Source organism: Gorilla gorilla, chromosome 2 (genome assembly GCF_029281585.2).
Source record: "Gorilla gorilla gorilla isolate KB3781 chromosome 2, NHGRI_mGorGor1-v2.1_pri, whole genome shotgun sequence".
Taxonomy (NCBI): Eukaryota; Metazoa; Chordata; class Mammalia; order Primates; family Hominidae; genus Gorilla; species Gorilla gorilla.
This window is the reverse complement of record NC_086017.1, coordinates 196,263,899-196,277,502: the sequence shown is the minus strand read 5'-3', so window position 1 is coordinate 196,277,502 and position 13,604 is coordinate 196,263,899. Positions and strand designations below refer to the sequence as shown.

Here is a 13,604-nt window from a genome sequence, read left to right as displayed (position 1 = left end):
GATTTTACCTGATTTGCTACCGTTTTGGAGCTTTCATGGAAATTTGAGAGTCAGTGACCTCTTTTATTTTATCCTTTGTGCAAATGGAACCTTGCCATGAAATAGGCATTACACTTGCTTTTTCAGATTAAATTCCAGCTTCTTTACCTTTTACATGTTGACTCTATTTTCCATCTTTTAATCATTATTGTCACCAAAATTGGGACGAGAAAAGGAAGGCACCATTTACATAATCACTTGGCTAATCATGTACATTTATTTACGTAAGTTATAAATCTATCTGAGAGAATGAGAAGCAGACCCAGGGGGAGTGACGAGCCTGGGGTGGGGGTTGGGACTTCCCAAAGGTCCTTCAGGGAGAGGGAATCTGAGATGTTAGCTTTCTGGAAGTCAGAAGAGCGTGGACAGCAGACATCTGGGCTTGAGGGTGCTGGGGCCTGCCTGCGGGGAAACACAGGCCACGAGATTGTCTCTGGGGAGAGCGAGAGAAGAAAGCGAAGCAGGCGGCCTAAGCAACGCTCAATGTACTGCTTTCTCCTTTTCTCTCCAGCTGATGTTCCCACTTCCCAGGGCCTCTGCCGGGACGTGGGGATGCAGGGGATCAGCAGCTGTTCTGCTGGGCTGCTGGCAAGGGAGTGGCTCTAGCACAGACACCCCTTTCTTCTTCCTCGGAGGGAGCAGGAAGTTGCTGAGCGAAGCGTTGTTTCTCAACCTCTCCACCCCCCAGTTATCAGAGGCAAGGCTCTGTGTAGCAGTCTGTCTCCTGTTCCTGGGCAGGGCTGGGCCAGAGGACAACACCAAGATAAATAACCCCAGCATACTAGGGCCCTCTTTTACTGCTCGTGGAGTTAGGCAACCTGGAAGTGCTAGCCAGATTCCAAGGCTAGAGGCTGGCTTAAGCGAAAGGGGCAATTTGGGGAGTGGTCTTGCTCTGATGCCCCAGAGGCATTTGTTTTTGTGCCTCTAGTTAGTAGAATATTTGGAGCCATAATTGCCAAATGTGTAAAACCACACCGTTTTTGGGTTAAAGAGAGACAGACGAGAGAAAGAGACAGACACAAAATGCATCTTTAATATACCTTAAAATATGTATATATGCATAATAATAATTGTCCTTTTTTCTTTTTTTTTCCTAAAATCAGAACAGGACAGCACACTCTCTCTGTCCACCCATCAAGTTCATCATCTGTGGATCACCATCTTTATCATTAAAAAAACGTACACCACCCCTAATATTGCAGAGCAGCATTCTAAATATTCTGCTTGTATTAACTCATTTAATTCTCACAATACCCCTATGCAGTAGGCATTCCAGTATTATTATCACCATTTTACAGATGAGGAAACTGAAGCACAGAAAGATTACTTTTCCAAGGACACACAGAGATAAACCCAAGTTTTTTGTTTGTTTATTTGTTTTTTGTTTTGTTTTTGATTTTGTTTTTGTTTTTGTTTTGAGACGGAGTCTTGCTCTGTTGCCAGGCTGGAGTGCAGTGGCGCAATCTCGGCTCACTGCAACCTCCGCCTCCTGGGTTAAAGTGATTCTCCTGCCTCAGCCTCCTGAGCAGCCAGGACTATAGGTGTGCGCCACCATGCCTAGCTAATTTTTGTATTTTTAGAGATGGGGGTTTCACCATGTTGGCCAGGGTGGTCTCGATCTCTTGATCTCGTGATCTGCCTGCCTCGGCCTCCCAAAGTGCTGGGATTACAGGCATGCATCACTGCGCCCAGCTGTTTTTTTGTTTTTTGTTTTTTGGTTTTTTTTACTGTAAGTTCTGGGATACACGTGCTGAACATGCAGGTTTGTTACATAGGTATACATGTGCCATGGTGGTTTGCTGCACTTATCAACCCGTCTCTGGGTGATAAACCCAAGATTTTAACATGGGCAATCTGGCTCTAGAGTCTATGCTACTAACTATTATGCTATGCAATTTGTACTTATTTATAAATCACATGCATATGCTACTGTAATAACATTAATATATACCTCATGAAACACAAACATATACTGACATTTTAAAAGGCAATGTTAAAAATAAATATAAATATAATTTCTGATATTTTCTTCCTTGACTCCAATAGATTGTCTTGTAATCCCCCGTTTTAGAGACCACTGTTTGAGAATTTGGAGCCCTGTGGAAAGAGCCTGACCACAACAGGCTCAGGGAACATGAGCTGTACCACTTCACCATTAATACAGTGAGCTTCCGATACTTTCCAGCACCATGCTTCCTTTTTAACACAACCAAGTTTTGCAGATGCTCATATAAGAGTTGTACCTTTAGGCCAGGTGTGGTGGCTCACACCTGAAATCCCAGCACTTTGGGAGGCCGAGGCAGGCGGATCACCTGAGGTCATGAGTTTTAGAGCAGCCTGGCCAACATGGTGAAACCCCGTCTCTACTAAAAATACAAGAATTAGCTCGGGATGGTGGTGTGCACCTGTAATCCCAGCTACTCAGGAGGCTGAGGCAGGAGAATCACTTGAACCCGGGTAGTGGAGGTTACAGTGAGCCAAGATCGTGCCATTGCACTCCACCCGGGGCAACAAGAGCGAGATTCCGTCACAAAAAAAAAAAAAAAAAGGGGGGGGTTGTACCTTTTGTATCTGTTGATTGAGAAAAGACACTATAATTGAAGCTATTGAGTAACACGTGCTTTTAAATGACTTGATTAATTACAGCGGCACCTACATAATGTAAGAAGTGGCCCACACATATGCAAATCACATTAATTTTTCAGTCTACATAGAATACTCAGTATATATATGGATTTGCTTGCTTCTTCTGGGCCCCCAGCGTGCATAACCTTTGTAGATGCTGGAATTTGTTAGTGTGGTGGAAAGATTTTGAGTTCACAAGCCGGTCAGAAATGAGTTTGAATTCTAGTCTCACATATGCGACCTGAAATAAACAACGAATTTTTTCCCTGCCTGAGTTTCCTTGTTTGTAAAAGGAGGATAATACATCCTTGCTTGTTTGTTGTAAGCACAGCTATATATAAAAAGTCTCGGATACATATTGACACAATAAATGGTAGCCATTATTCTCAGAAGCAGATTTACTCCGAAGCTAGCAAAGCTTACAGCTCTTGGCAGGGGCTCTTTCCAAGACTTCAGGAAGGCCCTGGCAATTTTGTGATTTGTAATCTTGTACTCTTTTCCTTAAAAAGGGCCCCTAAAATTATATACCTTTCAGGTTCTCATTGGATCCGCCAAATTACTGCTGTGCTATCCTTCCACTTAAAGGGAATATCTGAGAAACGAGGTACTATAATGACAGGTAAAGTGCCCCGCCCCTCTGATTAGAGCCAATGATGGGAGTACATGTGAATTGCTGAGGCAGGTTCAGAGCCAGTTCCCAGAAAAAGGGTTTAAACAGCTACCCTCCAAGGAGAAGTGAAAGTGATCGCACTAAGTATTCAGCCTCATGGGGGTGGGGGTGTGGAGAGAGGGGCACTGAGAGGGAGCTGGGATGCTTCCTGACTCCCCTAGGCTCTGCGTAGCAACCATGTCAGCAGGGGTGCGCTTCCCATGTGCCCTAGTCAGGCTCAGAATTAAAATCTCTTAGTTGGGCTCTGAATAATGTCCTAAATGGGTGGTTCTCAACTCTGAATGCACAGAAGAACAATCTGGGGAGTTCTGAAAAAAATACTACCCCGGAGATTCTGACTGACTTGGCCCAGGGAACTGGTATTTTTATGCACTCCCCAAGAAGTGTCAATGTACAGTCAGGTTGGGGAACCACTGCCCAAACTAGTACGTGCAGTTTCAGTAGGACAGACAGTGGAGTCAAAGCTAGTGCCCAGCAGTGGGACAGACAGCAGCAAATGGCACAAATCTTTCTTAGGACTCCCGTGGGGCAGGCACTGTGCTTGGAACAAAGATGCCTAAGAGCTCTGACTGTCGCTGGCACACAAGGAATTTACAGTCTAATCAAGGTGTACCGGCTGCCATGATTCTTACAAGAGGGACTCTGAGCTCAGCTAGGATGTGTCAAGGAAGGCCTCCTGGAGTGACTTGAGTCATACAGGATAAAGTAATTATCCAGATGAAGAAAGGAAAAGTGGGGTTTAGGGATATGAATTACGATATTGCATTGGGTGTTTTGACTGGGCTGGGGCTGTGGGAATGACACGAAATTCCAGATTAGTAGAACGAAAAAACAGTGAGGCAATGAACATTCATCAGCTAACCTAAAGGAGTAAAGAGACATTGGACCATTGGGCAAGCTAAAGGGGCAGCTGGAGTGGCTGGAAATGTGCCAGAGGAGCAGCCCTGGGATAGCACAAGTCCATCCAGCCCAGATGAAGCGCCTCTGCATCCCAAGCTGGAGAAGGAGGGGCCACAAGGCTCTGGACAGACCTAGCCAAAGAGGATGACAGAATGGGAAGGGGGACCACTTTCACTGGGATTGATTGCCTTTGGGGTCACATGAAAGGTCCATGAACTTTCCTTCTCAGGCACAGCTCTGGGAGGGCTGTTTGACAAATAGGGAGATTTCAGGCCATCCTGAAACTTAGCCCATCTCCACTGGCCTGGCACTGCTCTTTCCAAAACTACTTCATTTAGGAGCTCAACAATTTGTGTTTACTCTCAATAATATGTTTTGTTTATAAGTTTTTTCTTCTTCTTTTTTTAACGTTTTGAACATCCATCTTGTCTATGATACTGCCCTGCATGCTTCCATAATCAGAAATTTGTTTCCCTTCTTCCACTGGGAACATGTTTTCCTGTTTGTGTTTCTAGAGCATTTAACCAGTTGGTTCTAGTTTATATTTAACACTCTGACTCATGATAATAACTGTTTACTATGTTCCTGGCATTATGCTAAGTGCTTTATGTACAATAACTGAGTTATTCTGCAAAATTACCCTCAAGATACGTATTATGGGTCCCATTTTACCACTAAGGAAAAGGAGACAGAAATTTTGAGGAACTTGCCAAAGACTATCTGAGTCCAAAATACTGTTCTTAATTGCACTCTCTCTCTCTGTCTATCTATATATATACACACATACACATATATGTATAAATGTATATGTAAATGCTTCTTTATACCAATAGCATTTTGTCATGATTCTTTTCCATACTGTACTCCTTCTGTTTTGTCATATATTAAGCTCTTAGCGTTTGAATTAACGTGTTAAATCTGTTTATTTCAGATTCAGTAACATTCTATTTTTAATTTAATGCCCCACTGCTTTTATAATGATGACTTTGTAACATATATTAAAATTTAGTACAGCCAAAAATATACAATAGCGTGAATCAATAATCATTACATCCTCTAAAATAAGTATTCTTTGGCATTCTTCTTGCTATTATCCAGCTGAATTGCCCTCTTATTTTGTTAGATACTTGAAGTTAACCTGCCGAGGCTTTAATTGGTAAATCTACATGTTGCCTAGGAAATACTATTTTATTCACTTTTCTAATCAGATATGGAACTTGATTTATTAACAACGTCCTCTGTAATTTCTCTGAAAAAACCTTACTATAAGTTAAATCAACCCTATGTGTTTAATCTGTTTTGGTTGTACTAGCAACAATAAAATTTATTTTTTGTATTTCCTTATTAGATATCAGTTTCATATTGGCATATATACATAAAACAGTATATGTACATACAATATATAATAGATACACACACATACACACATGTATGTACATACAAATGTTTTAGAGGTATTAAGGTTAGTCCTGCAACTGAACTCATTACTTTCAGTAATTTTCAGTTGATTTCCTTAGATTTCTAGGTTTGTAGTCATGTTATCTGCAAAACAGATTATTCCTTCTCTGGGAGTAAAGGATATATTGTCATATAAGAAAAATGGGCTTGAACAAGGCAGACCAGGCAAGCTGCCTTTCTGGTGCATTACTGGAGTAAATCCCATAGGACAAAAAAACAATCCCGAAATTACTAACACCTGATTTTTTAGAATTTCATCAAGAAGAGAATGAGAATTATAGGAAATACCTTATTAAAATCTCTTTGGATGGCCAGGTGCGGTGGCTCACACCTGTAATCCTAGCACTTTGGGAGGCTGAGGCGGGTGGATTGCTTGAGGTCAGGAGTTCGAGAACACCCTGGCCAACGTGGCGAAACCCCATCTTTACTAAAAATACAAAAATTAGCCAGGCGTAGTGGTGTGCGCCTGTAATCCCAGCAACTCAGAAGCCTGAGGCAGGAGAATCACTTGAACTCCAGAGGCAGAGGTTGCAGTTAGCCGAGATCACACCACTGCACTCCAGCCTGGGCAACAGAGCAAGACTCCATCTCAAAAAAAAAAATCTCTTTGGATAATTATTATATGTATACATATATTTGTTTTTCCTGTCAATGTGATATGTTATCCTTTCTTCTGTGTACCAGTTTTGTGTCTTTAGAATAAAGTATAATGTACTCCAAATAAACCTTCCTATAAGTTAAATCAACTTGTGTTTAATAATTTTTCTCTTTTTCTACCAAGTTGAAATCTTAATATTAGTGTTCACAAATCAGATTTGATTTCAGTTTCCTATTCAGATTTTGAAATGAATCATTTTCTCTTCACAAAATGAGCTGGGTAACGTACAACACACATAAGCACTCACATACATTTAAAGTTTGTATAACAGGAATTTTTTTTGTTCTTTGAGAGTTTACAAAATTTTTGTAAACCCATAAGGACCAGGCATCTTTTGGGGTGTAATTTCTTGTATTTCTTTTCTGGTTATTTCATCTGTCACAGTGCTTTATATTTTTATCAGCAAGTACATATTTGGGTATCAAAATTTACTTATATATACATATATAGAAATAATATTCTTTTAAACGCCAAGTCTGCTTTGTGTTATTTACATCTTATTAACATGTATTCTTTCTTTTTGTTTTGACGGAGACAATAGTCTTTTGTAGAAAAATTACTTTTTACTGTTTCAATATACTAGTCTGGTTTTGTTCCTCATTTTATTTACATATAATCTTGTTTTATTTTTCCTACTTTAGACTAACCACTTTTATCCCACTAAATATTTTAAGTGGACTTTTACTTCATCATGTTTACCATTTTTTTAAATTAATAAAAGTATTGGCCGGGCGCGGTGGCTCAAGCCTGTAATCCCAGCACTTTGAGAGGCCAAGGCAGGTGGATCACGAGGTCAGGACATCGAGACCACCCTGGCCAACATGGTGAAATCCCGTCTCTACTAAGAATAGAAAAATTAGCTGGGCATGGTGGTGGACGCCTGTAATCCCAGTTACTCGGGAGGCTGAGGCAGGAGAATCGCTTGAACCAGGGAGTTGGAGGCTGCAGAGAACTGAGATCTCACCACTGCACACCAGCCTGGCGACAGAGCAAGACTCCGTCTCAAAAAAATAATAATAATAAAATGAATAAATAAATAATTTTTGAAAAAAGTATTTAGGTGCTCTTTTAACACAATAAGTATACAATAATGCAATGGTTAAAGGCATGGGTACCAGGGTCAGGCTACTTGGGTTCAAATCCCAGCTTCAGGCCTTACTAGCTATGCTGCGTTGGACAAGTTCCTTAACCTGTTACTCTGTGCCTCCAGCATCCTCATGTGTGAAGTAGGGGTAGTTACCAGGATCTGCCTCATAGATTATTTTTATAAAAATTATGTGAGATAAAGTGAGCTTTTAACATAGTACTTGGCACATAGTAGGCTGTTAACAAATGTTAGTATATTAGTTGTCATTGTTATTATTATTAATTAGAAAATATGAATTATCTGTAGGAGGACTCAGAAGAAAGGGGCATTTCTAGTGAGCAGCAGGATGAAAGAGAAGGCTTGGCTTTGGCAGTTGGTCTCTGAGTGAGGGGCGCAAAAGGGTCTGTGACCCCCAAGCTGATACTGTGGGTTTACACCTGGAAAAGCATGGAAACTGCTTACAAAGACCAGCTCTTGGTCCACTATAATACAGGCGGTGTTCCAGGTGATTACAGCTTCTGCTGTTTCTGCTCTTCTCTTCACCTCTACTTTGTCCCTTACTAGCCTCTCAACTCCATCGCCAGTCACCCTTCCCCCCCATTTCAAACCCAAATGAATTTCCGCTAAGGTAATACATGATTCATAAGATAGCACTTCTATTTTATTTGAATTTAGCATTTGATGCAGTTTTAAGACAAATTTAACTTTCATGCAGATTTTTATGGCATAGTAAAATGAAGTGTTAGATGGTAGTTTTGTTTTATTTTGTTTTGGAAGATGGTTGATTGGGTAGGGGTCTTTCTAGAGGATCCACATACGCACCTTCTTACCCATCAACCTAGTCCTATTTCAATATCAAAACCAGAGAGTTTGCAGGCCAGGCGTGGTAGCTTATGCCTGTAATCCCAGCACTTTGGGAGGCCGAGGCAGGAGGACTGCTTGAATCCACACGTTTGAAACTAGCCTGGGAAACATAGTGAGACCCTGTCTCCACAAAAAATTAAAAAATTAACCGGGTGCGGTAGCTCTCGCCTGTACTCCCAGCTGTTCGGGGAGGCTGAGGTGGGAGGATCACTTAAGTCCAGGAGGTTGAGGCTACAGTGAGCTCTGATCGTGCCACTGCACTCAGCCTCGGCAACAGAGTGAGACCCTGTCTCCCTCCAAAAACAAAACAGAAAAAAAAACAGTTTGAATTTTTGTCATGGGTCAAGGAAGGAAAGGAAGTTAAAAAGAGTGGAGTAGAAAGGAGTCTCTAAATGAATAACTGTAAAAAAAAAAAAAAAGGTAGGGGTGGTATGAGAAAATAAAATTTTAGGCACTCTTCCTGGCCATGTGTACCGCAGGTCCCAGTCCTTCCTACCTCCTTACTGAGGAAGAAGTTTCTGCGCCAGGCACGTTGACTCACCCCTGTAATCCCAGCACTTTGGGAGGCCAAGGAGGGTGGATCACCTGAGGTCAGGAGTTCGAGACCAGCCTGGCCAACATGGTGAAACCCCATCTCTACTAAAAATACAAAAAATTAGCTGGTCATGGTGGCAGGCACCTGTAATGCCAGCTACTCGGGAGGCTGAGGCAGGAGAATTGCTTGAACCTGGGAGGCGGAGGTTGCGGTGAGCTGAGATCGCACCATTTCACTCCAGCCTGGGGACAGCAAGACTCCGTCTTGAGGAAAAATAAATAAATAAATAAATAAGAAGTTTCTAATCTAAATGGTCAGAGTCCAACACATCGACTGGGCTATATGGCAGATGGTATTTTCCAAAATCATCTCATCTCTCATGCTGTGCTTATGTGATGCGAACACGTCTCTGTTGTGAGGTTGGGTCTCCCTCCAAACCTAGGCTGACCTTAGTAACTGCCTCAACGAATCCAATGTAGTCATGCTGCCTGACTTTTTTTCTTGAGAGGGAGTTTCGCTCTTGTTGCCCAGGCTGGAGTGCAATGGCGCGATCTTGGCTCACTGCAACTTCCGCCTCCCAGGTTCAAGCGATTCTGCCTCCTGAGTAGCTGGGATTACAGGTGTGCGCCACCACGTCTGGCTAATTTTTTGTATTTTTGGTAGAGACAGGGTTTCTCCATGTCCGTCAGGCTGGTCTCGAGCTCCTGATCTCAGGTGATCCGCCTGCTTCGGCCTCCCAAAGTGCTGGGATTAGAGGCATCAGCAACCGCGCCTGGCCTGTCATGCTGCCTGACTTTTGAGGCTCGGTCCTAAAAGTCAATATAACTTCCACTTGGCTCTCTCTCAGGACCCTTCCTGTATTCTGAGGAAGCCACACAGAGGGCCCATGTGTTAGTGTGCCAAGCAACAGCCAGCCACCAGACGTGTGAGTGACTGCTTCCTCAGGCGGGTCCAGTTCCTAGCCTTTGAGTCTTCCAGCTGAGACTCCAGACATGGTGGGGGAGAGAAAAGCCATCTTTGCTCTGCCTTGTGTGAATTCCTAACCCACAGAAACTGCAAGAGATAATAAATGATTATTGTTGTAAGCCATTGAGTTTGAGAGTGATTTGTTATGCAGCGCTAGGGAAATAACACATTTACCAAAAGATGTATTTATTAAAGGGTGTGAACCTATATGCTTCCCTTTTATGGATTTGGTTTTTGTTTTTGAGACAGGATCTCGCTCTGTCACCCAGGCTGAGTGAAGTGGCATGATGCGATCACAGCTCACTGCAGCCTTGACCTCCTGGGCTCAAGCGATCCTCCCACCTCAGCCTCCTGAGTAGCTGGGGCCACCAGCATGCACCTCCATATCCAGCTGTTTAAAAAAATTTTTTTTGTAGAGATGGGGTCTCACTATGTTGCCCAGGCTGGTCTCAAACTCTTGGACTCAAGCAATACTCCCGCCTCAGCCTCCCAAAATGCTTGGGTTGCAGTTGTGAGCTACTGCGCTTGGCCCTATATGCTTCTTTCTTGTGCCTCCTATATCATTTCTAGGTGGATCAGGCCTAGCTCATTTCTTCTCTCTTCTACTTTCCCCCTACCATGCATTTAGGTGAGCAAATAAGCCAAGGCCTGCTATGCAATCCTGGCCACACAGTTCCCCTGTTTCTTAGACCTCCTCCTCTGCATATGGTCAGAGAGCAGGAAGATCCCGAGAGGTAGGAGGCCCCTACCTCTCTCACCAGTGAGCTCTACATTGAGGTATGGGTGCTCGGACCTTCTTAATAAAGAAGCACCTGTTTTGTCCAGGTGTGCTGGCTCACTCCTATAATCCCAGCACTTTGGGAGGCCAAGGTGGGCGGATCACCTGAAGTCAGGAATTCAAGACCAGGCTGGCCAACATGGTGAGACCCCCGTCTCTACTAAAAATACAAAAAAAAAAAAAAAAAAAAAAATTAGCTGAGCGTGGTGGTGCATGCCTGTAATCCCAGCTACTTGGGAGGTTGAGGCAGGAGAATCACTTGAACCCGGGAGGCAGAGGTTGCAGTGAGCCAAGATTGTGCCACTTCACTCCAGCCTGGGTGACAGAGTGAGACTCCGTCTCAAAAAAAAAAAAAAAAAAAAGTACCTGTTTCACAATCTACGATCATTTATTATGCTTAGCTTCCTGGGGGTTTAATGGGAAGGGGAGAAGGGTGTGGCAAGCAGGGCTAGGGTGTTGCTGGGTCCTTGCCTATAATAGCACAGGCTCAAAATATCACCCTAATGACCAACAATGGGCAGGGAGTGAAAAGGAGTCATCAAGATTGAAAATGTGTACAAGCATCAGCCAATTTCCCTTCATACCACTAAGGGAGAAAGCAGAGCAGTGCGGCTTTGGAATCACTAAATATGGACTCTTTCATTCTCCACCAGGAATAGATTGTGGGACGAGTGGTTTTATGACCTTGAGCAGGTAACCTTATCACCTTTCTGTAATTCCACTTTCCTGAATAATAAAAGGGACCTTTTACTTAATCAGTCATGTTACTCTATGAATCCACAAATCTCTCCGTCAGTTTCACAGCTATTTACACCTTGAGCTTCAGGAAGGAACATACGCATTTGGATACCCACTGGAGATGTGAGGAGGGCGGGGAGTCCCCAGCCCTGTGCCTCCTGGAAATCACGACAGCTGTCACTGGGGCTCAGCTCTCTCCCTCCAGGAAGCGGAGATGAAACTCTCCCCGACAGCAGCTCCCTGGGGGAAGCCAGCTGCAAGGGAGGGAGAAGAAGCCTTGGTTCCGCCCTCATTTCACCCCAGGTGAACTAGCTTTGTTCTGAACTAGGGTAACAATAGTGCACCCAAATCCTACACAGGTATACACCCAGGCCGAGTAGGTGTGAGTAGCAGAGAAAGAGAGCAAGGCTTATCCTTGTGCTTTGAAGCCAGGGCAGGAAAGGGGTTCATTTTCCAGATAGGTATGTAAAGAACCTAGCACCACTGACATCATTGACATTACGGTTGAAGCTAATTGCTTTGATGGTCCTTTGTACCTGAATATCAGGAAAAGGGAGAGGGACTTTTGGAGGAAGCTTCTGGTTTTGTACTGGTTACATGTCATCTTCCTGCAACAATTTCATACTGACATTTAAAATAAGGCCGGGTGCGGTGGCTCACACCTGTAGTCCCAGCACTTTGGGAGGCCGAGATGGGCGGATCACCTGAGGTCAGGAGTTCGAGACCAGCCTGGCCAATATGGTGAAACCCCGTCTCTGCCAAAATTACAAAAAAATTAGCCAGGCATGGTGACCCGTGCTTGTAATCCCAGCTACTCAGAAGGCTGAGGCAGGAGAATCGCTTGAACCTGGGAAGCTGAAGTCAAGATTGTGCCACTGCACTCCAGCCTGGGCAACGGAGCAAGACTCCATCTCAATATAAATAAATAAATAAATAAATAAATAAATAAATAAATAAATGTATCATATTTCTTTTCTTTTTTTCTTTTTCTTTTTTTGAGATGGAGTTTCGCTCTTGTTGCCCAGGCTGGAGTGCAATGATGTGATCTCAGCTCACCGCAACCTCTGCCTCCCAGGTTCAAACTATTCCCCTGCCTCAGCCTCCTGAGTAGCTGGGATTACAGGCATGCGCCTCAGTCTCCCGAGTAGCTGGGATTACAGGCATGCACTACCATGCCTGGCTAATTTTGTATTTTTAGCAGAGACAGGGTTTCTCCATGTTGGTCAGGTCTCGAACTCCCGACCTCAGGTGATCTGTCTGCCTTGGCCTCCCAAAGTGCTGGAATTACAGGCGTGAGCCACCATGCCCAGCCCAAGAGTATCATATTTCTGATGTGCCCTACCACTCCCAGCCTCCTGGCCTCCACTGGACACACACATATGCACTATCCGAGGCATGTCAATCATGGGGCCTCCTTGCCCGGTCCCTTCTATGGGAAATTGTCCTCTCATAGCTCCTGCTAAAGGAGCAGTTTAGGTGGCCTTTATTTACATTGCATGATGTGCCTTCTCTTCCTTCAGCTGTGGATGACTGCTGAGATAGTGGTTGAAACAAATTCTAACTCTCGGGAATTTAATCTGGGAGGTAAGAGGAAAATGCAGATCATATCAAGAGCTGAATTAGAAAAGATTTATAATGGAAAAGAACAAGATGGAGTTGGGATTAGAGGAAGTCAGAGTAGAAGGAAACAGACTGATACTATGTGTAAATAGAAGCTACAAGGTAGACAAAAGACAAAATAGGAAGAATAGAGGTGTTGGCGATATGGGATACCTACATGTGGGTAACAGCAAAATCACATATTCTGGAGCGTACCAGTGAAGCAGCATTAACTTCTGCTGCTGCCAGTTCAGGCTGCCTTGGATCCAGCCCCACTTCCTGGAGTCCTGGATGTACTGTGACTTTTGTTCTTGGAGTCTCCTGTTGCACCATGTGCCTCCTGACATTAAACTTCTCATCACTTAAAGTACCCACAACCAAAAGACAGATCTACATACCCCTCATGCACACTGAGTTCTGAGAGTTCCAGCACGGCTGTTCCAGGATGACTCTCCTCTTTGAATAGAATGGCGAGGACATTTGCTGTGTGCTGGAGTCTTGCCTCCTTCAGTGGAGATGACGGCCATTATTATATCACTATCAGAATGTCAGCTACCACTTCTCAAGCACCTCTTTGGTGCCAGGAACTGTACTTGATATTTAACAAGCAGTATCTCATTTAATCACAACAACCTTCCTAAAACTGGTGTTATTAGTCTCTTACACAGCCAAAGAAACGCTGGCTCA

General features: G+C 43.6%; 1 long non-coding RNA gene across 1 annotated transcript in view; it reads right to left on the bottom strand.

The window, feature by feature from the left end:
* The window catches only part of LOC109026399 (uncharacterized), a 28,953-nt gene extending 15,555 nt beyond the window's left edge, over window positions 1-13,398 (bottom strand). Inside the window, exon 1 of the long non-coding RNA XR_002005423.3 lies at window positions 13,316-13,398. This is a non-coding gene — a long non-coding RNA (uncharacterized lncRNA). The remainder of the gene's footprint in view (window positions 1-13,315) is intronic.
* Window positions 13,399-13,604: the final 206 nt, after the last annotated feature.